Raw genomic sequence first — 22176 nt, forward strand, 5'->3', positions numbered from 1 at the left:
CTATCTTTTCTTAACTCAATGTCCACGAATGAGATTTTGTTTTCTCCATAACTTGATGTAAAGCTCAAACAGTTTGTAGTGCTGTTAAAATAATGAAGTAATTCTATAGCTTTACTTTCATCTCCCTTGAGTATGACACTAATGTCATCCAGAAATCTTGTATAATGATACAGTTGATTTTTAACATAAGGTTGGTTCTTGACAAATTCATCTTCCCACTGGGACATGACTAAATTAAAAAAACTCGCCCCTAGTGGAGACCCCATTGCAACTCCTACTTTTTGCAAGTGTAAGGCATTATCAAAGATAATGCAGTTATTGGATAGAATAATGTCCAACAGTTCCTCTACCGAGCCAATTTCCTCACCTGGGGCTCCCAATTTTTTTAATTTTCTAGAAACCCATTTTATCCCTTCTTGATGAGGGATAGATGTATACAGATCTTTTACGTCAATTGTCATAAAGTTAAATTCATTTTTGAATTCTAGTTGATAAATTTCTCTCAAAAATGACCATGAATTCATACTTATTTGGCTCTCATGTTTAATATATTTTTTCAATATAGAGTTTACTACTTTGGCACAACTGTAGGTGATACTATTATGTGCATCTACTAGTGGCCTCATAGGAGGGTCTCTATATTTTTATGTACTTTTGGTATGCCAAGTAACAGTGGAGTTTTGGGATCCATCATGGTCATATAGTTGTACATGTCCAAATCAATCTTCACTTCTATAAACAAATCATTAATGTATGTTTTTATTCTAGTATAAGCGATATTAAGTTCATTCCTTGAGACCCTAACATGTCTCACTATTTAACAATGATTTCATTCTTTATTTATAATCACCTATATGCATAATAATCAACCCCACTCACTTATCTGGTTTCATAAATCGGAGGGGCAGTTGTTGTATATCACTAATTGCATGTCTTTCCTGACTAGTGATGTTTCTTTCACCTTTGAGCATTTTATTGTTCTCTATACTGTGTCTCAGATATATTTCGCACATTTTTTCAAATAGTGCAACACTGTTCTGTAATGGTGGATTATATGTGCTAGCAGTGTAAAATTCAGTCTCATTATGTATATTTGTCCCCATAATCACTGCTAAATTGACCTTACGTAAAAATAATTTAAAGTCTATAAGAGTTTGTGCTAATCGTGCCTTCTCTGCTTTTACAAATGTTTGACCTTTAGCAAAGAATTCGACCATATCAAGGTCGATTTCAGTCTCTGTATAGTTGTAAACTGTGAAGTCTTTTTGTGCATTGGTCATAAGTTTAAAGTACCTTTTGTTACTAACAGATGTATTCTCTATTTCCTCCGCCTCCTGTTGTTGTTGTGGCATTGTTGTTTCCCTCTCCGAGGATTGTGATTTTGGGTCTGATAGTGAAAATTTTCACAATTGTCAGGGTTTTGATTACCGGGACTGTTCCTTCTATTGTGGTTGTTTTTCTGTATGATTCTTTCACTTCTTCTAACTTCATAGTTGTCATTTCTACCAGTATCATTTGCTCTATTTATCATCTGTGGTTCATTTTCCTGGGTCTCACTATTTTCACTTTCTCTTATAGATGCTCCTATTTGTTTCCATACCTGAGATGGTGCGTGTTTAGGATACGCTGTCCCATTTCTATATGCTGTTTTGTCACGCTGCATTTTTTTCATTTTTATTGATTTTAGTTTTTCCATTAATTGGTTAATACTCTCAAATGTTCTATTATATTCAAATTTGTAACGTTCAAAGTCTAAACCTTTGGTCTATTTTTTGAATGTTTATAGCCAGCACTTCCATGATTGGTCTGATAGTGTTTGGCCATTAGTTCAAGGAGCTCTGTTCTATGTCTGTCAAACATATTTAATAAATCTTTGTGGAACGCTGATACTTCTTCTAGCCCTGTTGGGTATTGCCACGTTCTTAAGCCTTTCGGTACGACCTTCTCTTTGATACACTCTCTAAAATAAGAAATTTCCAATTGGCGTTTCTTATATTTAATAAGAGTGTGGTCAAGTGTTCTTATATTTGTTACAACAGATGTTTTACCTCCAGCCGGGTTCTCCTGCATTGTTGTCTGTTCACAGCTACCAAATGTCATTGGTTCTTGCAGCCATACTGAAACGTTTGGAATCCCAATAAGCCCTGAGGTATTATTTAAATTCACAGAGTTCCCTGAAACACATCTGGAACCAATGTCTCCTTGTTGACTAGGTAATGGCCTCACTGTGTCAGAGTTAATAGAGGTAATAGGAGAAAGAGAATTTGTGTCCAACCTGTGAGAGTTACTTTGATTAATTTCTCTTTGGTTTATCGGACTGATGTTATCACTCCCAGATGGATTACTTCATGTAAGTCCACCCAATATGTCTATTCTGTCAGCCAAATTTTCCACACATTGGGAAAGTAAATTAATAAGGACTGTTAAGTTACCAGGTTTGATGTTCTGTGTTCCTGGTAACTGGGAACTGTCAACACTTTCTGCTGCCATAACGAAAATGACAAGACAGACCAAAAAGAAAATTTCAAACTGCACAAACGAAAAAATAGCTGCAGAAAGTAGTCCAAACAGTACCCTCTCTTTCCCGCTTCAGTTGAAATAACGGCTCTCCACTAATCTGCAGTTCTAAACCGTTTAATAAAATATGAATGAAGCAGATCCAAATGCTGGTGCAAATGGTACAAATAAAAACAAGTAATAAAGTTAAACACTTTTCATTTTCTACATATGAAAACTTCCTCAGACAAACTGTTCTCTCCTAATATTCTTCTATATATAACTTCTAGTTTCATCACATGGTTCTAGCAATTAATGAAATTAACCCAATTAGTGATGCAAATAATGCGCATAAAAATGAATAGGTATAAAATTCTTTGCTATGTAAAGTACGTTTAAAATAGAATATTGTTGACATTTATTTTATAAAATTTGCCTACACATCTATGCTTGCATATCTCTAAAATACATATATGCTAACCTATTCATATCTTATTTAATTTCCTACTTATGTTACTTGAAAATGATGCGATCTAAAAACAGTTATTTAGTAACATTTGCTTAGCGTGTTACTTTGTTATTCTTACGTACCTTTTAAAGTGGTACGTACACTCACTCTACAACGTATAGAGCGAGTCTAACTAACTGATAAAATAAGAACAAATGAATATATGAAATTAAATCAACTACATTACTTAGATACAGCTTATACAGTCTATGTACAATCTATATACAAACTACAGTTCCTGCAAGAACTTATATGAAAGATAATTCAACTACTATATGTAATAATAATTATGAATGCAAAAATTGCAGATCACAATATTACTATGTTCATAACTAAATTTACATACATAAGCAACGTAATTTAAGCATATTCATACTTACTATCAGTTGTCAACCTAACTAATGCCAAATTTTAATCCATTGTATTTTACATTTGTTTTACATTAATTACTCCTATTTAAGTTTTCTAATCTCAAAATACATAAAATGGAGTAGATTTTGTTTATGCCTGGATATACACAGGCATTTGTAATTAATTGCCACACTAATTCTAGCCTTTCTAATAGAAACTCCAAACAAATGGAATATAGTGCCAGAAAAGACCAAAACCACTGTAACAGCACTATGAGGAAATAAAGCTGCAGTTGAAGGTTCGAATATTTAATGCAACAAATAAAACATTAACGCTTGAGAAACTCAACAGTACGTTTTCGTTTCCACCTCACTTCATCAGACAACAAAAAAAGCACAGGCACTTGTTCTTAAATATTGTCTTCACTAATTAACAATTATTCAATAGACAAAAATTAACTCCTTCAAGCCTATACTCAATATAAAACAATTGGTTAAGAGCTGACAGTTGTTTAAACTTATTATAACTCATTACTTACAAACTAACATCATAAATAAAACAATACAAGTTATCCAACAAACTTCATTCCTACACTTACTAATACTAAAAAACATTTATAAAACACTTTCAAAATTCATTCCTAATAATGTGAACATCAAAGTTTTAAATTCATAATACTTTAGTGACATCTACTGGCCAAAATATAACATTTAAAAACCTAGGCTTTAATCTGCTGAATCACATTATTAGGAATGAATTTTGAAAGTGTTTTATAAATGTTTTTTAGTATTAGTAAGTGTAGGAATGAAGTTTGTTGTATAACTTGTATTGTTTTATTTATGATGTTAGTTTGTAAGTAATGAGTTATAATAAGCTTAAACAACTGTCAACTCTTAACCAACTGCTTTATATTGAGTATAGGCTTGAAGGAGTTAATTTTTGTCTATTGAATAATTGTTAATTAGTGAAGGCAATATTTAAGAACAAGTGCCTGTGCTTTTTTTGTTGTCTGATGAAGTGAGGTGGAAACGAAAACGTACTGTTGAGTTTCTCAAGCGTTAATGTTTTATTTGTTGCATTAAATATTTGAACCTTCAACTGCAGCTTTCTAATAGAAGGCTATCAGGTCCAACTCCTCTGTATGATTTAATATGATCAATAACTCAGAACTTAAATATATGTTCTGGATGTTCCATTACATGTCTTGCCAGAGCATTCTCTGACTTCTTATGACTAATTCTGTACAGATGCTCATACACTCTTTCCATAAGTGTCCTTATGGTTTTCCCTATATAGAATACGTGGCATTGTTGACATTTAGCTAGGTGCACTATCATTTTAGACTGACAGTTATATTTGTCTCTGGTATTATATTTTTTATTTCGGATGTAAAATGTCCGTCCAATTTCTATATGTTTGCAGAAATTACACATCAGACTTTTTGTCATCCCTGAGTTTCTAATAATGTTATGGAACTGATTTTCAAATATATTTTTGATGTTTCTTCCCCTCTTAAATATAATCCTGGGGAGTTGAGTAAGCTTTTTCCTAACAAAGGGATCATTCTCTTGAATTTCCCAATTCTTGTATACGATGTTCCTTAACTCCCGTGCGTTAATGCTATATGGCGTGATAAAGCTATAACTTATATAGCTATGTTCTCTGTTTGTGTTTACACTTTCTGATGATTCATATCTTATGCGATTAACTTCTTGTTCAATACATAAAATGGGTTTATAAATTCCCCTATTTCTCTTGTTGTTAATTTCATCATTGAGGACACTCACTAATACTTGTGGATAGCCTCAATTTAGAAACATTGTAAGTTTTTGGCATTCGATCTGAAAGTTGGTTTCAAGACTAACCATTCTTAGCAGCTCTTACAAGCTGTCCCTTTACCACCGATCTTTTTTGGTGGAACAGGTGACAGCTGGTAAAGTATAATAAACTGTTAGAATATGTTTCTTTTCTAAAGAAAGTACTGACGTATCTGTTATACCTGCTATCTTTTCTTAGCTCAATGTCCAAGAATGAGATTTTATTTTCTCCATAACTTGATGTAAAGCTCAAAAAGTTTGCAGTGTTGATAAAATAATGAAGTAACTCTATAGCTTTACTTTCATCTCCCTTGAGTATGACACAAATGTCATCCAGAAATTTTTCTATAATGATACAGTTGATTTTTAACATAACGTTGGTTCTTGACAAATTCATCTTCCTACTGGGCTATGACTAAATTAAAAAAACCCGTCCCGAGTGGAGACCCCATTGCAACTCCTACTTTTTGCAAGTAGAAGGCATTATCAAACATAATGTCGTTATTGGATTGAATAATGTCCAACAGTTCCTCTACCAAGCCAATTTCCTCACCTGGGGCTCCAAATTTTTTTAATTTTCTAGAAACCCATTCTATCTCTTCTTGATGAGGGATAGATGTATACAGATCTTTTACGTCAATTGTCATAAAGTTTAATTTATTTTTGAATTCTAGTTGATTAATTTCTCTCAAAAATAACCATGAATCCTTACATAACTGGCTCTCATGTTTAATACATTTTTTCAATATAGAGTTTACTACTTTGGCACAACTGTAGGTGATACTATTACGTGCATCTACTAGTGGCCTCATACGAGGGTTCTCTATATTTTTATGTACATTTGGTACACCCAATAACAGTGGAGTTTTGGGCGCCATCATGGTCATATAGTTGTACATGTCCAAAGCAATCTTTGCTTCTATAAACAAATCATTAATGTATGTTTTTATTCTGGTATAAGCGATATTAAGTTCATTCCTTGAGACACTAACATGTCTCACTATTTAACAATGATTTCATTCTTTGTTTATAATCATCTATATGCATAATAACCAACCCCCCTCCCTTATCTGGTTTCATAAATCGGAGGGGCAGTTGTTGTATATCACTAATTGCACGTCTTTCCTGACGAGTGATGTTTCTTTCACCTTTGAGCATTTTACTGTTCTCTATACTGTGTCTCAGATCTATTTCGCACATTTTTTCAAATAGTGCAACACTATTCTGCAATGGTGGATTATATGTGCTAGTAGTGTAAAATTCAGTCTCATTATGTATATTTGTCCCCATAATCACTGCTAAATTGACCTTACGTAAATATAATTTAAAGTCTATAAGAGTTTGTGCTAATCGTGCCTTCTCTGCTATTACAAATGTTTGACCTTTAGCAAAGAATTCAACCATATCAAGGTCGATTTTAGTCTCTGTATAGTTGTAAACTGTTAAGTCTTTTTGTGCATTGGTCATAAGTTTAAAGTACCTTTTGTTACTAACAGATGTATTCTCTATTTCCTCTGCCTCCTGTTGTTCTGGCGTTGTTGTTTCCCTCTCCGACGATTGTGATTTTGGGTCTGGTTGTGAAAATGTTCACAACTGTCAGGGTTTTGATTACCGGGACTGTTCCCTCTATTGTGATTGTTTTTCTGCATGATTCCCTCACTTCTTCTAACTTCATAGTTGTCATTTCTACCAGTATCATTTGCTCTATTTATCATTTGTGGTTCGTTTTCCTGGGTCTCACTATTTTCACTTTCTCTTATAGATGCTCCTATTTGTTTCCATACCTGAGATGGTGCGGGTTTAGGATACGCTGTCACATTTCTATATGCTGTTTTGTCACGCTGCATTTTTTTCATTTTTGTTGATTTTAGTTTTTCCATTAATTGGTTAATACTCTCAAATGTTCTATTATATTCAAATTTGTAACGTTAAAAGTCTAAACTATGTTTAATGTCCTGGTCTATTTTTTGAATGTCTATAGCCAGCACTTCCGTGATTAGTCTGATAGTGGTTGGCCATTAGTTCAAGGAGCTCTTTTCCATGTCTGTCAAACATATTTAATAAATATTTGTGGAATGCTGATCCTTCTAGCCCTGTCGGGTATTGCCACGTTCTTAAGCCTTTCGGTACGACCTTTTCTTTCGTACACTCTCTAAAATAAGAGACTTCCAATTGGAGTTTCTTATATTTAATGAGAGTGTGGTCAAGTGTTCTTAAATTTGTTACAACAGATGTTTTACCTCCAGCTGGGTTCTCCTGCATTGTCGTCTGTTCACAGCTACCAAATGTCATTGGTTCTTGCAGCCATACTGAAACGTTTGGAATCCCAATAAGCCCTGAGGTATTATTTACATTCACAGAGTTCCCTGAAACACATCTGGAACCAATGTCTCCTTGTTGACTAGGTAATGGCCTCACTGTGTCAGAGTTATTACAGGTAATAGGAGAAAGAGAATTAGTGTCCAACCTGTAAGAGTTACTTTGATTAATTTCTCTTTGGTTTATCGGACTGATGTTACCACTCCCAGGTGTATTACTTAATGTAAGTCCACCCAATATGTCTATTCTGTTAGCCAAATTTTCCACACGTTGGGAAAGTAAATTAATAAGGACTGTTAAGTTACCAGGTTCGATGTTCTGTGTTCCTGGTAACTGGGAACTGTCAACACTTTCTGCCGCCATAATGAAAATGACAAGACACACCAGAAAGAAAATTTCAAACTGCACAAACGAAAAAATAGCTGCAGAAAGTAGTCCAAACAGTACCCTCTCTTTCCTGATTCAATTGAAATAATGGCTCTCCACTAATCTGCTGTTCTAAACCGTTTAATAAAATATGAATGAAGCGGATCCAAATGCTGGTGCAAATGGTACAAATAAAAACAAGTAATAAAGTTAAGCACCTTTAGTTTTCTACATATGAAAACTTCCTCAGACAAACTGTTCTCTCATAATGTTCCTCTATATATAACTTCTAGTTTCATCACATGGTTCTATCAATTAATGAAATTAACCCAATAATTGATGCAAATAATGTGCATAAAAATGAACAGGTATAAAATTCGTTGCTATGTAAAGTACGTTTAAAATAGAATATTGTTGACATATATTTTATAGCATTTGCCTACACATCTATACTTGCATATCTCTAAAATACATATATACTAACCTATTCAAATCTTATTTGATTTCCTACATATGTTACTTGAAAATGGTGCGATCTAAAAACAGTTATTTAGTAACATTTGCTTAGCGTGTTTCTTTGTTATTCTTACGTACGTTTTAAAGTGGTACGTACACTCACTTTACAACTGTTAGAGCGAGTCTGACTAACTGATCAAATAACAACAAATGAATATATGAAATTAAATCAACTACTTTACTTTAATTACTTAGATACAGCTTATACAGTCTATGTACAATCTATATACAACCTACAGTTCCTGCAAAACTTATATGAAAGATAATTCAACTACTATATGTAATAATAATTATGAATGTAAAAATTGCAGATCACAATATTACTATGTTCATAACTAAATTTACATACATAAACAATATAATTTAAACATATTCATAATTACTATCAGTTGTAAACCTAACTAATGTCAAATTTTAATCTATTGTATTTTACATTTGTTTTACATTAATTACTCCTATTTAAGTTTTTTAATCTCAAAATACATAAAATGGAGTAAAGTTGCTCAGCATAATGCATCCGAGATTATTCAAGTGCAACTAACTCTGGGCAAGACCGCAATCCAAATTGTAACTTGGTACAGATCCCCCACCATGCCCCAGGATTCCCACTCCTCATTACTTGATATACTGGAAAATATTAGGGTACAACCCAACACCCTAATAATGGGTGATTTCAACTACCTACCATTAACTGGGAAAAGTACTCATTTACCAACTCTTTTGCTCAACGTTTTCTGGAATTCATAAATTCCAATGCCTTGGATCAATTTATCCACACCCCCACCAGAGGCAGCAATATCCTAGACCTGATCAATACCAACATGGGCTACCTGTGATCCACACCAAAGGTCAATTCCTCGTTGGTCAGATCCGACCACAAGCTAATCACCCTAGACATCCACATCCCTCCTTAAACCCCCCCCTTTAGGGAAAGCACTGTAAAACATTTCTCCAAAGCCAATTTCATGCTTCTTAAGGCAGAAGTGGCAATCTTCATGACACCCATGCAGATGGACAATAGAGGTACGACTGCTGAATCCTACACAAATGCACTTTATAATCACTTACATGAGTGCATGTATCGTGCTATCCCTAACAGAACCAAGATGTTATCCTCCAAAAAAAAGGAATCCAATCTGGTGGTCCCCTGCCATAAACAAACTCTACAACAGAAGAAAGCAACTGTTGCAAAAAAGAGAAAAATCCATTGATTGGAAGAACTCCCTGGTCAGCCTCAGTAAGAAGCTGAGATCCCTCATAAAATCCTCCAAAGCTAGTTAAGAAAACAAAATCGCCAGTGATTCTAAAGACAACCACAAAGCATTATATAGCTATGTCAAGAATCTCAATGGCAACACTCAGATCTGCTCTGAGTTACAGCACATTGGCACTAAATATGCAGAACCAACTGATATTGCCAACATCTTGGCAGATAGGTTCATTGCTAACTTTACCCCCCTCTCACCCCCTAAAGGGCCCACCTCTATATCGGCAGAATGCAAAGTTCCTGTAATCACGGCTGCACAAGTAAAAAACACACTCTCCAAAGCCAAGAACACAGCATCCATTGGACCTGACAACATCCCAGGCTGTGTTCTACATGAACTACAGAAAGAACTGGCACCCCCACCTAAGCACCATGTTCAATCATAGCCTCTCCTCAGGCTTTGTGCCCACTGAATGGTACACAATGACGGTTATCCCACTCCACAAAGGGAGAGCCACCACGGACCCCAAGAACTACCGCCCATTAGCCTAATGAGCCTGGTCTGCAAGGGTCATAGGTTCATAGGTAGGTACTAGGCTATCTGCCTGAGGGCTTTTGTAAGAATAGCCAGAGTGTGTCGGCTTTCGCCGCCCCATTGATTAATTAATTGATCATCTGTCAAGCAGAGCCAATGAAGTGATCCCAGGTGTGTATTTTCTGTTACCCATCCACTCGTCAAGGTTTGTCTTAAAGAGTGTTAGTGAGGGGCTCTGCCTAATGTAGTTTGGAATTTTGTTCCAAAACTCGGGGAGTCTCTGTGACAGGAAACTATCCCTCCAGCATGTTCTACTTATTGTTGTGGTGAGGTTTAGCTCACTAGAGCGTGTGGCTCACAGTGACTTGGATTTCTTTAAGTGGAGCATGTCCATCAATTCTGAGTTGGACATGGCTTTGTAAGTCAGGCAGAGATCATCTCTGAGTAAGGGATATGCTACTGAGTACAGCCAGAGTTTTTTCAGTCAGGCTGCATAGGACATATGTATGAGGCCAGTAATTCTATTGATGAGGTACTTTTGTGGTCTTTCCAGGGGTTGGAAGTGTCTTGTGAGGTACATCCGAAATGGGGATTGTACTCTATGATGGGTCTAATGAGTGATGAGTAGAGGGGCACTATAACCACTTTATTTCTAGATGCGAACCCTTTAGTAATTATAAGGGCCACATAGAAGGATTTCCTAACTACTTTGGCAATATGATTGTCAAAGAAGATTACTATTTACCTGGGTCCTCAGATTTCTTATTACCTCTTCTGCACTGAGGGGGCTGCCACCTATGTGGTAATTCGTGTTTTTTTTTTTTTCCCAAATGGGATGATTATGCATGCATTTAGCTTGAGGCCATGACTTTGACACCAGGTGTCCATCTCAGTAAGGCCTTTTTGGAGGATGTCCATGTCAGTTGGAGAGTCAATTATGGCACCCAGTTTGCAGTCACTGGCGAACTTGGTTAGCCATAGTTCTCCTGTGTTTGCCTGTATTTCTGAGAAGTATATGCTGAACAGTAGGGGTCCCAAGACAGAGCCTTGTGGGACACCACTTGTGACTGGTTTAGAGTCAGACCTGGAGCTCGCTATTCTTACCATGTGAGTTCTGTCTGTAAGCCAGTTGGCAATGCATCTTATGATGTAGGGGTTTATGTTCAGATTGGTGAGTTTTTCTGTAATACGCGAGTGGGGAATGGTGTCAAAAGCCTTGGCGAGGTCAAGGTAGGCTGTGTGAACCACATTTCCCTCATCTAAAGCCTTGGTGACCGTCTTGAAGAAGTCAACCAGGTTTAGGAGGCAGGATCTGCCCTTAACAAATCCAAACTGGGTTGGTTCAAGTGTTTGGAGTTTCTCAATGTCTTTGTTAATGAGTTCCATGATGATGCGCTCCATAGCCTTGCAGACCAGGCTAGTCAGGCTTAAGGGGTGATAGTAACCAGGGTCAGTTGTGGCTCCTTCTTTGCAGAGAGGAATACCATTGCTGTGAGCCATTCTATGGGCACATAGCCTGTGGAGAGGCTGAGGTTGAACAGCGTGTTTAATTGGGGGATTAGTTCATTCTGTAGTTCATGCAAGATGCAGCCTGGGACACCATCTGTTTGCATTGACGCTGTGTTTTTGGCTTTTGAAAGGGCTTTTTTCACCTGTGCATCTGTGATTTTTGGGACACTACACTCTTTCGGTATTGTTGTGGGTCCTTTTGGAGGTGAGAGGGGAGTGAAGTTTGCACTGAACATATCTGCCAGGATGTTGGCAATATCAGTAGGTTCAGTATATTTTGTGCTATTTTGCACTAGTTCAGTGCATATCTTCAAGTTGCCACTTAGATTCTTAACATAGCTAAAGAAGGCTCTGTGGTTATCTTTTGAATTCCTGACTATTTTTCTTTCAAAGTTAGCCTTGGATGATTTCATGAGGGACCTTAGTTTCTTACTGATACTGATCAGGGATGTCTTTCCTTCTTGGGATTTGCTTTTTTTTTCTGAACGAGTTTCCTCCTTCTATTGTATAGCCTGTTTATGGCAGGAGTCCACCAAACTGGTTTCCTTCTCTTAGAGGATTTGGATTGAAGAAAACCATACAGAAGCTGTACTGCCACATATGCTACCCAAAATGAAAGAGGAAAGAGAGCCTACCTTAGAAGAAGTAAGAATAGCACTAAAGAAAATGAAGTCAGGGAAAGCAGCAGGCTCAGATGCGGTCATGGCTAATATGGTCAAGATGGGTGAGTTACAGTTTCACAGGGTACTCATATGGACACAAAGGTGTAGCCCACATGACTCTAGACTAAATATTTATGTGCCAGTGTAGAAGGGCAAATGGGTCATTCACAAATTTCGGAACTGCTAGAATAGGGAAAGCATATGACTAAGTCTCAAAAAAAGCTAATTTGCGAAATCACAGAAAGATTGTAAAATTAGTGCAGGCTATGGACAAGGACCCAGTGACACACATATGTGCAATGTTTGGGCATACAGAATTATATTGGGAGTGGGAGTGGGTGTACCTCAGGTTTCAACACTGCCACTGAACTCACTGCATTTTATAGTTCAGATGGATTACATTAGCAAAAAGTTTGGAGGGAATATATAAGCAAAGCTGTTGTATGCAGACAATGTGATTCTAAGCATAATAAAGAAGAACATCAGCAAATGATAGGGTAACAGAATACAAAGATGAAGGCACATAGAAAAAAAACTGAGTACAGTTTAAGGCACTTGTTGTGGCAAATGTAGGGATGAGAGAAAGCTGATAATTGAAATAGAATAGAAAATAATGGAATAGATTAACAGCTTCAAGTATTTTGGAAGGGTAATTGAGGAGAACAGAAGCCTGAATGGGGAGGTTAAAGCTAGAATAAGAGGGGCTGCAGCCAACTGGCACAGAGTGTCAGGAATAGATGTGTGACAGAAGAATGCCAATGAAGCTAAAAGTAACATGTACAAAACAGTGGTGCAACCAGTACTACTGTATGGTACAGAAACCTGAGTAATAAAGGCGGAGCAGCTGAGGACACTAGAGGTAATGGAGATGACATGATTGAGATGCGTGGTAGGATGCACACTGTGGGACACATGAAGAAATAAGCACATCAGAGTGGAAAACAAAGTAGTTCTAATTGCAAAGAACATTGGAGACAGCAGCTTGCAGTGTATCAGGCACATGTGCACATAATCACAAGACAATCTGGTGAAGATTTGGGAGAGATAGGCAGAAAGCAAAAGGAAATGAGGGCAGGCAGCAAAGAGATGGATGAACTGCAGGAGAGAAAAACTGCTACAATCAGGAATAACCATCAAAGAAGGTAGGAGACACAATGCCTCAACCTCATGTAGAAAATGAGAAAAAGGGTCTTGATGATGATAATGATGATGATGATGATGCATACATGCATGAGTCACCACTCATGACAATTAAGGTTTTGTAAAGCAGGTAATTAATGTGGCATAGACTCACATCTGTGGAAACTCCATATTCAGCAAATGTCTGAAGGAGAAGCGATGACATCTAGCTCAAAAATGGCTTTAGTCAACAGTATTGCACCTGCAAACATGCATTTCCCCATATTTGTTAGATTTTATAAGTCCCCATAATGCAATGTTACAAAATGTAATTTTTATGTATCATAGTGTTTGGTCCTAAACTATTTTTTTCTATTATTTTGGCCAGTGGACGTGCATTTCTACTTTGATTTGTAAGGGTACTATTGGAAGTGGGATGGATATGGTCGCTTAAAGCTTGTGGGATGGCTTTTGTAGTGAAGGTAAGGTTAATAATATGACCTGGTAATCTAAAGAAATAAGGAAGTCTCTCTCTAAATGAGTTTCAGATTTAGTATATGTCTAAATGGGTTGTGCTTAAAGTCAACTTTTTTCTAGATATTATTTGTCTAATTTCCTATTTATGGTTCTGAGACTAGTGTAAGAATCTGAATTTGGGGTTAGGTGCAGTTACATTACTAAAAATTAGAGTGAGGAGGAGGAAGCAAAGTCTTCAGTATACACTAGCAGCTCTTCTGTTTGCTTGCCAAGGAAGATTTTTGGATGACTTTGTTTGTCTTATAGACTTAGAAGTAAGCCATATCTTTTTCATTTGATTTAGTACTTGAATGTGTGGATATCTAAAATAGGTAGCATTCATTGTATTAGTTTAAGTTCTAGTCTTTCTTCAATGTCAGAAATAAAAGTCCCATTTGTTTTAGTTAGAAATCTTGTTTTTTGTTTCTTTCAGTCCAAACCTAGACTTTCTTGATTACCAAATTCCTAAGTTCTGAAGTCCTTTCTGATGGTTTGTATCCTTGAAATGTTTTCCTAAGACAAAAAAAATCTGAATAGGAGCCACTAAATTATAACAAGTAGATAAGGCAGAGTTAGAACAGTTATAAACAGCTGGCCAGTCAATGTTTTGTTGTTTAGAAGCCAGAAAGGCTCAAGCGACTTGGTAATATTATTTGTAAGCAATGTCGTCCTTGTTTTAACTCATAGATTCAGTTCTTTGTATGATCAGAGGAGGATGATGCATTGTCTGTGGTGTATCAGATGTTTATAGGAGCTTCTTTTACAGGGTGTTAGTGGAGTATGTATAGTGCTTCCTGGGACCTCAATCTTAATATTATTCTTATGGTGACTAGTTTACAAACCTCCCTGTCTGTCAGGCTACAGTGAAGTCAGTGTCACTCAAAAGCACAAGAGTGATAACTATTAATTGTGAGCACTTCAGATGACCATATTACTAAAACTCACTATTGATGAACATTTCACTGATATTAATGAGACAGAGTTAGTATAACATGTAACTCAGGGAGCATTTAAATAGCTTTATGCTAATCTCAGGGTTGAGGAGTTTTCCTTTGTTGTCTGCTAAATGCAAACAAGTACTTAATGACCTAATAGATCATAGTGCTATTGTCTCTACGTTGTGAGTGGTGTGTGGAATGGTGATAAAAGAGTCAACCGTACATAAACTGTCTTCAGTATTATATGATACAGAGATGCAGGTTTTTAATGTCTTGCAGTAGCATTCCATGTATGAGTGATGTGATATGAGCAATCAGAAGGTTATATGTAAGAATACTATTCAGTGTCCTGAAAATAATTTTTCCACAAGTTGAGGTTTGTCTAACACTGTAAGGCCTATAGAAATGTATGCTTTGGAGGTGCAATCAAATCCCAAGTGCCATGTCTCCAACATCAGCCTCTTCCAACACATCTGAAGTGTCACAGTGGGTATTGCATTGGTGCAATTAACTTTAATGTGTAGTGTTGGAAGGACTGATTAAAAAACAAAAAGTCTGGCAGTAGGGACAGAGAGTTAAGAGTGTGAGCTATTGTTCCTCTGGTACAGGGTTTTATTACCTCATTTCTCAATTGCCTACTTTGTGGCCTTAAGCAAGTCATTTAACTATAGAGTGCTTGGGGCAATTGGAAATTTGGAGTGGGTTCTGCAATGGTTCCTAGACTGCCAACCTAGTAACAACTTATGAACACCTAGATGCCTATATAAATATCCCCATTAACTCCATGTCCCCCCACAACTAGTCATCTTGATAAAAAGTTAGTACTCGTAGCATGTTCATAGGATCACAGGATGATAGGAATTATAAGGCAATTAAATTATAAGACCATTTATACTTTGTCAACACCCACAATATTAGTGTGTATTCTGCATCAAATAGGGCAACACAGATCAAGTCTAGGATAAAATTGAGGGTCCCCTTCCAGATATCAAGGATATTATTGAAACATGTATTTAGCTCTTTGAGCATGTAAAGGGAGTTTATTTCAGAGAAGAGATAAATTCTGGGTAATCAATATGTCTCTTTTTTGCATATTATTTATATGTTAATGGAAGTTTAGGTCTTTTAATCTAGATTTTGGAAAACTGTTAGTTTTACAGAGATGGAAAAAACCCATGAAGGTTGTGTCCTTAAGGGAAGGGAATGCAAGAAACAGATAATGACATAAGATACAGTGTATAGACAATATGGTTCTAAATCAGAAACAGCTGAGGTCATTCTAATTTGGCTATGTATCTTGACAAATACATAATAAAGAGAAAACTTTACTAATAGTTGGCCTATATAAGCTAAGTATAGCAGGATAATAACATCTTTCAAACTGAGTGAGATGCTATTAGTTATCAGATGTGCTAAAGAGCAGAGGTTTCTGACTATTGATGACATATGCTGATCAAAAGAGAGGTTTGGAGTAGGATAGTGGGTAATTTACAGGTTAGTGGCATTTTTTTTTACCAAAAACAACAATGCTACATTCTTTGCTTTTACTTTTTACCTGGGGAATTTAATAAAATCCATGTAAGAATAGTAGAAGACCTACACAGAAGGTACCATGGCTGTGTATGTGGATCCCCCTCGACAGCACACCTTGCATATAAATGAAGGCATGCTACTGGGGGAGGGCCATGTAACATGGTTACTGAATCAGTGTAGGGGGTGTTTTACTGTGTCTGTAGATGGTTAACACAGCCCCTGTACTGTGAAAGTGCCGTATAGTCAGTGTACTGCACTGAAATAAAAATGTTAATTATTTTAAAATGCATTGCTTAGCAGTGGACACATGCCAGACATTTATAAATAGAAACTGATACATTTAATTATGAATGGAAAGGTCTAGTTTAAGCTTAGCTGAGCGGGTTTGCATGGGGCGGAGCGGTGCTCAGCAGTGCTTAAACATAGTTGAGAGCTATATAGAAATGTATAGCAGTATTTTACATATCCACGTAGCTGAATGGTTAGAGTCACAGCCTTATATGCAGTATGTGCATGGTTCAAATACACAGATAGCCCATTCAGCTTTTATATGTGATAGCAATATTATATAAATTATTTTTGTTTTTGTATGTATTTATTGACATTTGTTAGCCAGGTTAGTCCAGCAGGGCCAGAATCCCATTTCAGTGGAGACCCAAGGAGAAAAGCGCCAGTTACACACAAGTTTACAATACAAAAAATTCATACTGTAAGAAAATTAAAATACATAAGGTCAGGAAATATAGAAGTATAGTACATAACGCATGCACTTAGGTCACTCCACAACAGGTACAAATATGACTCTGTCATTGTCCATGTTGGTGTGAATGATCTGAGATGTACTTCCCTGGACTACATGAAAAGAGACATAAAGGAGCTTTCGGATCTTGTAGCTCAGGCAGGTATGACCCTAGCTCTGAGTAGCATCCAACCATCACCCAGAATGATACCACATTACAAGCAGAAAATTATTGACTTCAACAATTGGCTAATATTCTGATGTCATTCTAAGGGGATCCAGTATCTGGCTGCCTGGGATGACATGATCAACAGACCTTGATGCTTCACCAGAGATGGCGTGCACCTGTCACCCTAGGGATTCTGAATACTGGCCAAGGCTCTTGCCACCCCTATAGTGCCTTTTTTAGGCAATGTCCAGAAGACACAATTACCAGCATAACAGCTACAAGTAAATTCAATCTGAGGGTTATGCTACTCAAAGCTAGAAGTCTAAATCTCAAAATGCACTCGCTCAAAGCACTCCTTAAAATAGAGAACATTGACATCTGTGCAGTGACCAAGACCTGGTTCAAGGCTCCAGAGAGCACCCCAGCACTACCAAGCTATAATTCATACCACACCTTTCGGCCTTTAAACCTGGACTGAAGCACTAAACATGCTGGTGTCTCCATATCCATAAAGGATATGCACACCTCTAGACTAGTAGCCCAACATAATGCATCAGAAATACTTCAGGTACAACTAACAGTGGGTAAAACTGCAATCCAGGTTGTAGCCTGCTATAGATCCCCCACCATGTCCCAAGACTCCCACTCCACATTTCTAAAAACATTGGAAAATATTAGGGTACAACCCAATACCCTTATACTGGGATACTTTAACTACCCCTCCATTAACTGGGAAATGTACTCATGTTCCAACACACTTCCTCAACGTTTTCTGGAATTCATTAATTCCAGTGCCCTGAACCAACTCATTCTTACTCCCATCAGGGGTAGAAACATTCTTGACCAGGTCATTACTAACATGGGTGACCATTGCTCTACACCAGTAATCAAGTCCTCCCTGGTCAGATCCGACCACAAACTAATCACCATGGATATCCACATCCCACCCTCAACCCCCTCCTAAAGGAAACCACCATAAAAAACGTTTCCAAAGCCAATTTTGGACTTCTAAAAACAGAGATGGCTAACTTCACAACACCTATGCAAATGGAAAATAGGGGCATGACTGCTGAATCATACACCAATGCACTGTATGAGCACATATACAAGTGCATAAAATGGGCCATACCAAACAGAACCAAGACGCTCTCCTCAAAAAAAGGAAGCCAATCTGGTGGTCCCCACCATAAACAAACACTACAACAGAAAGAAAAACTGTTTCAGAAAAGGTTGAATTCCCAAGAATGGAAAAACTGCCTTGTTAGCTTCAGCAAAAAACTGAGATCCATCATCAAATCCTCTAAAGCTAGCTACAAAAGCAAAATTGCTGCAGATTCTAAAGACAACAACAAGGCATTCTATAGTCATGTCAAGAATCTACATGGCAATACTCAGATCTGCTCTGAGTTACAGCACAATAGTAATACATATACAGAACCAACTGATATTGTCAACATATTGTCTGACAGGTTCAGAGCAAACTGTACTCCCTTTCAACCCCTAAAAGGCCTATCACAATACCTGAGGAATGTCAAGTCCCTATTATCACAGCTACACAGGTAAAAACTGCACTGTCCAAAGCCAAGAATACAGCTTCCATGGGACCTGATAATATCCCTGGCTGTGTTCTACATGAATTACAAAGTGACCTGGCACCACACCTGAGTACCCTGTTCAATTACAGTCTCACTTCAGGCTTTGTTGCTACTGAATGATGCACTGCTATGGTCATTCCACTACACAAAGGGGAAGTGACTACAGACCCTAAGAACTGCCACCCCATTAGTCTGATGAGTCTGATATGTAATGCTATGGAGCGCATCATCATGGACATTGTAAGTAAGGACATAAGGAATCTCCAAACTCTGGACCCCATGGAGTTTGGGTTTGTGAAAGGTAGATCATGCCTGCTCAACCTTTAGACTTCTTTGAGTCTGTCACCAGAGCTGTGGATGAGGGCAAGGTAGTTCACACAGCCTATCTAGATCTTGCCAAGGCCTTCAACACTATCCTTCACTGAGGAATCATATATAGATTCACTAAACTAGGCATAAACCCGTATGTCATAAGATGGGTTGCAAATTGGCTCACTGATAGAACCCACACTGTGAAAACAGCAGACTCCAAATCTGACTACTGACCAGTTACAAGTGGTGTCCCACAGGGATTGGTCCTAGGTCCCCTCCTGTTTGACATCTACTTCTTTGAAGTTCAAGCCAACACAAAGGGACTCTGGCTGACCAAGTTTGCAGATGATTGCAAACTGGGAGCCATTATTGATTCTCCAACTGATGTAGACATTCCACAAAAAGGCCTCACTGACACCAATGACTGGAACCAGAACCATGGCCTTAAGGTCATTGCCAAAAAGTGCATTGTCATTCCGTTTAGGAAAAATTCGGTGCCCATCAGCTACCACATAGGCGGTAGTCCACTAAACACCGGAGGTGCGATAAGAGACCTGGGTACACAGGTTGACAGCAACCTCTCCTTTGATAACCACATTGCCACTGTAGTCAGAAAGCCTTCTATGTGGCACATCTCATTACAAAAGGTTTCTCATCCAGGAAGAAAGAGGTCATAATCCCTCTCTATGCACTCCTCATTAGACCTATTATAGAATACAATTCCCCATTTGGTATGTACCTCACTAGACATCTACAACAACTGTAAAGAACACAAAAATACCTCACTAAGAGGATCTTAGGCCTTAGACACATACCGTATATGGACAGGCTCAAAAAATTCCAGCTATACTCTGTCTCTTATCACCTACTTAGAGGAGATCTCTGCTTGACCTACAAAGCCATGTCTGACCCAGAGCTGCTAGATATGCTGCACTTAAAGAAATCCCAATCCCTCTGTGCCACACGGTCCAGGGACCTAAACCTTATTATCACAATAAACAGAACATGCTGGAGGGACAGGTTCCTAACCCAGAGACTTCCCATACTCTGGAACAAACTTCCCATTCACATCAAGCAGAGCACTTCACTGGCCCTCTTTAAGAGAAATCTTGATGAGTGGATGGGCAATAGGAAGGTCACCCTGGGGATCACTTCAGTGGCCTTGCTTGACAGGGGCACTGTGAACTAACTTTGGGTGGCATGATGCCAGGGAATCTTCTTTGACTAGGCTTATATAGGGTCCAGGGCCATTAGCCTAGTACACACCTATTAACCTATACACATAATAATCTAGTAGTAATGAACAAATAATGTTATTTTACTTATTAATTTTTTTTTAAGTCTGGTTTGCTCTTAGTAAGCTCTGCTAAGCACTGCTAAGCAAAGCCAACCAATGTTTAAACAGGACCCGTTTTAACAGTGCTTAGCAATGCACGGCGCCACTAAGCTGGTTTGGGCACTGCTAAGCAATGCTCATTTAAGCAGTATTCAGCACAGCTAAGCTGGTTTGTGTACCGCTAAGCATTGCTAAGCATTGCCAGTTTAAGGACTGCTCAGCTAAGCTTAGCAGGTTTTGAGGTGCTAAGAGAAATGCTGCATTTTTAAAAATGGTCCAATGGCAGCAAAGGGCACAAAAGCAGCCTTATTTAAGTGCAACAGGTAAGAATACAGTCAGAACCTTTTGGAGATTGACCCTTGCAGGAACTATGGTAGGAGTTGGTGAGGGTGTGGGCTTCTTGGCACAGTGGTGGGGCATTCTGGAGTCCAAGGTCATGGTTGGACTCCTTGTAAAAGACCATGACAACTGGCTGCTACAGGGCTAGTACCAGGGGTTAAAGAATAAATTGGAGGTCTGGGACAAGCTGGCATGCGATCTCACCAGTGCTACTGGTATCCCCCATACAGGTGAGCAGGTGTGTCACCATTATGAGGACTTGAAGTGTAGGAAGGGAGATATCTTGGCCACATGGATCTAAGATGCTCAGGAGGACAATGCCCCACAACTTTGTACGTACTGTAAGCATTGTTTTACCAAATGTTAGTATGAATATCTGACACATAATGGTGTGTTTTTCTCCCCACAGCTGCAGAGGAGACAGTTCACAACCTGCAAGCCCATGCAGGTTGTCTAGACAGGTTGCATCATGAGTGTGGCACAGATGTATCTTGCAATCTAGAGTCATATAAACAAAAAAGAGTACAATAATAATTGCCAGTAGGTATATCTTGTTTTGAGTATAGTGCCAGGTACAGTTCAATACAGATGAAAGCATGAAACCTGATAATGTCAAGAAAATAAAGTTTCTACTGCATTAATAATGTTAAGGAAATAAAAGATTCTACTGCATTAGTAATGTTAAGGAAATAAAGGTCAACTGCATTAATAATGTTAAGGAAATAAAGTTCAACTGCATTAATAATGTTAAGGAAATACTGTTCAACTGCATTAATAATGTTAAGGAAATAAAGTTCATCTGCATTCATAATGTTAAGGAAATAAAATATCTACTGCATTAATTGTGGAATTACAGCTTTCTTGCAGCACCTGCATTATATGAACTTTCCAGCAATACATACTGTTAGATGTATACCAATCACTGCATGATGTCAGTCCTAATAAAGCTGTGTTCTTCAATATTTGTGTATTTTGGCTGTTGGTTATGAACTCGAGTATTACAAGTGCTGTGAAGCAAAAACTGGAGTAATACCGCTAAGTGAGTGAAGGTTAGCTAATAAAGAGTGTTTAGTTAAATTGTAGTTGTGGAGCTATACAACGAAATATAATGCATTATGATATCTGTTCAGCACTAAGATCTGAACCTATAATAGTAACAGCCAAGGTATAATAAGTGTGTATCTCAGGATTGCCATGGGTTAACCATTGCATTTCAGCTATGTGCATTCCTGATCCTACTTATGCTGCTGCAGGCAAGTATGAAACTGTAATAGCTGTGGACTGAAAATATACC

This window comes from Protopterus annectens, chromosome 1.part0 (genome assembly GCF_019279795.1).
Source record: "Protopterus annectens isolate FY-2018-M chromosome 1.part0, PAN1.0, whole genome shotgun sequence".
Lineage (NCBI taxonomy): Eukaryota > Metazoa > Chordata > Ceratodontiformes > Protopteridae > Protopterus > Protopterus annectens.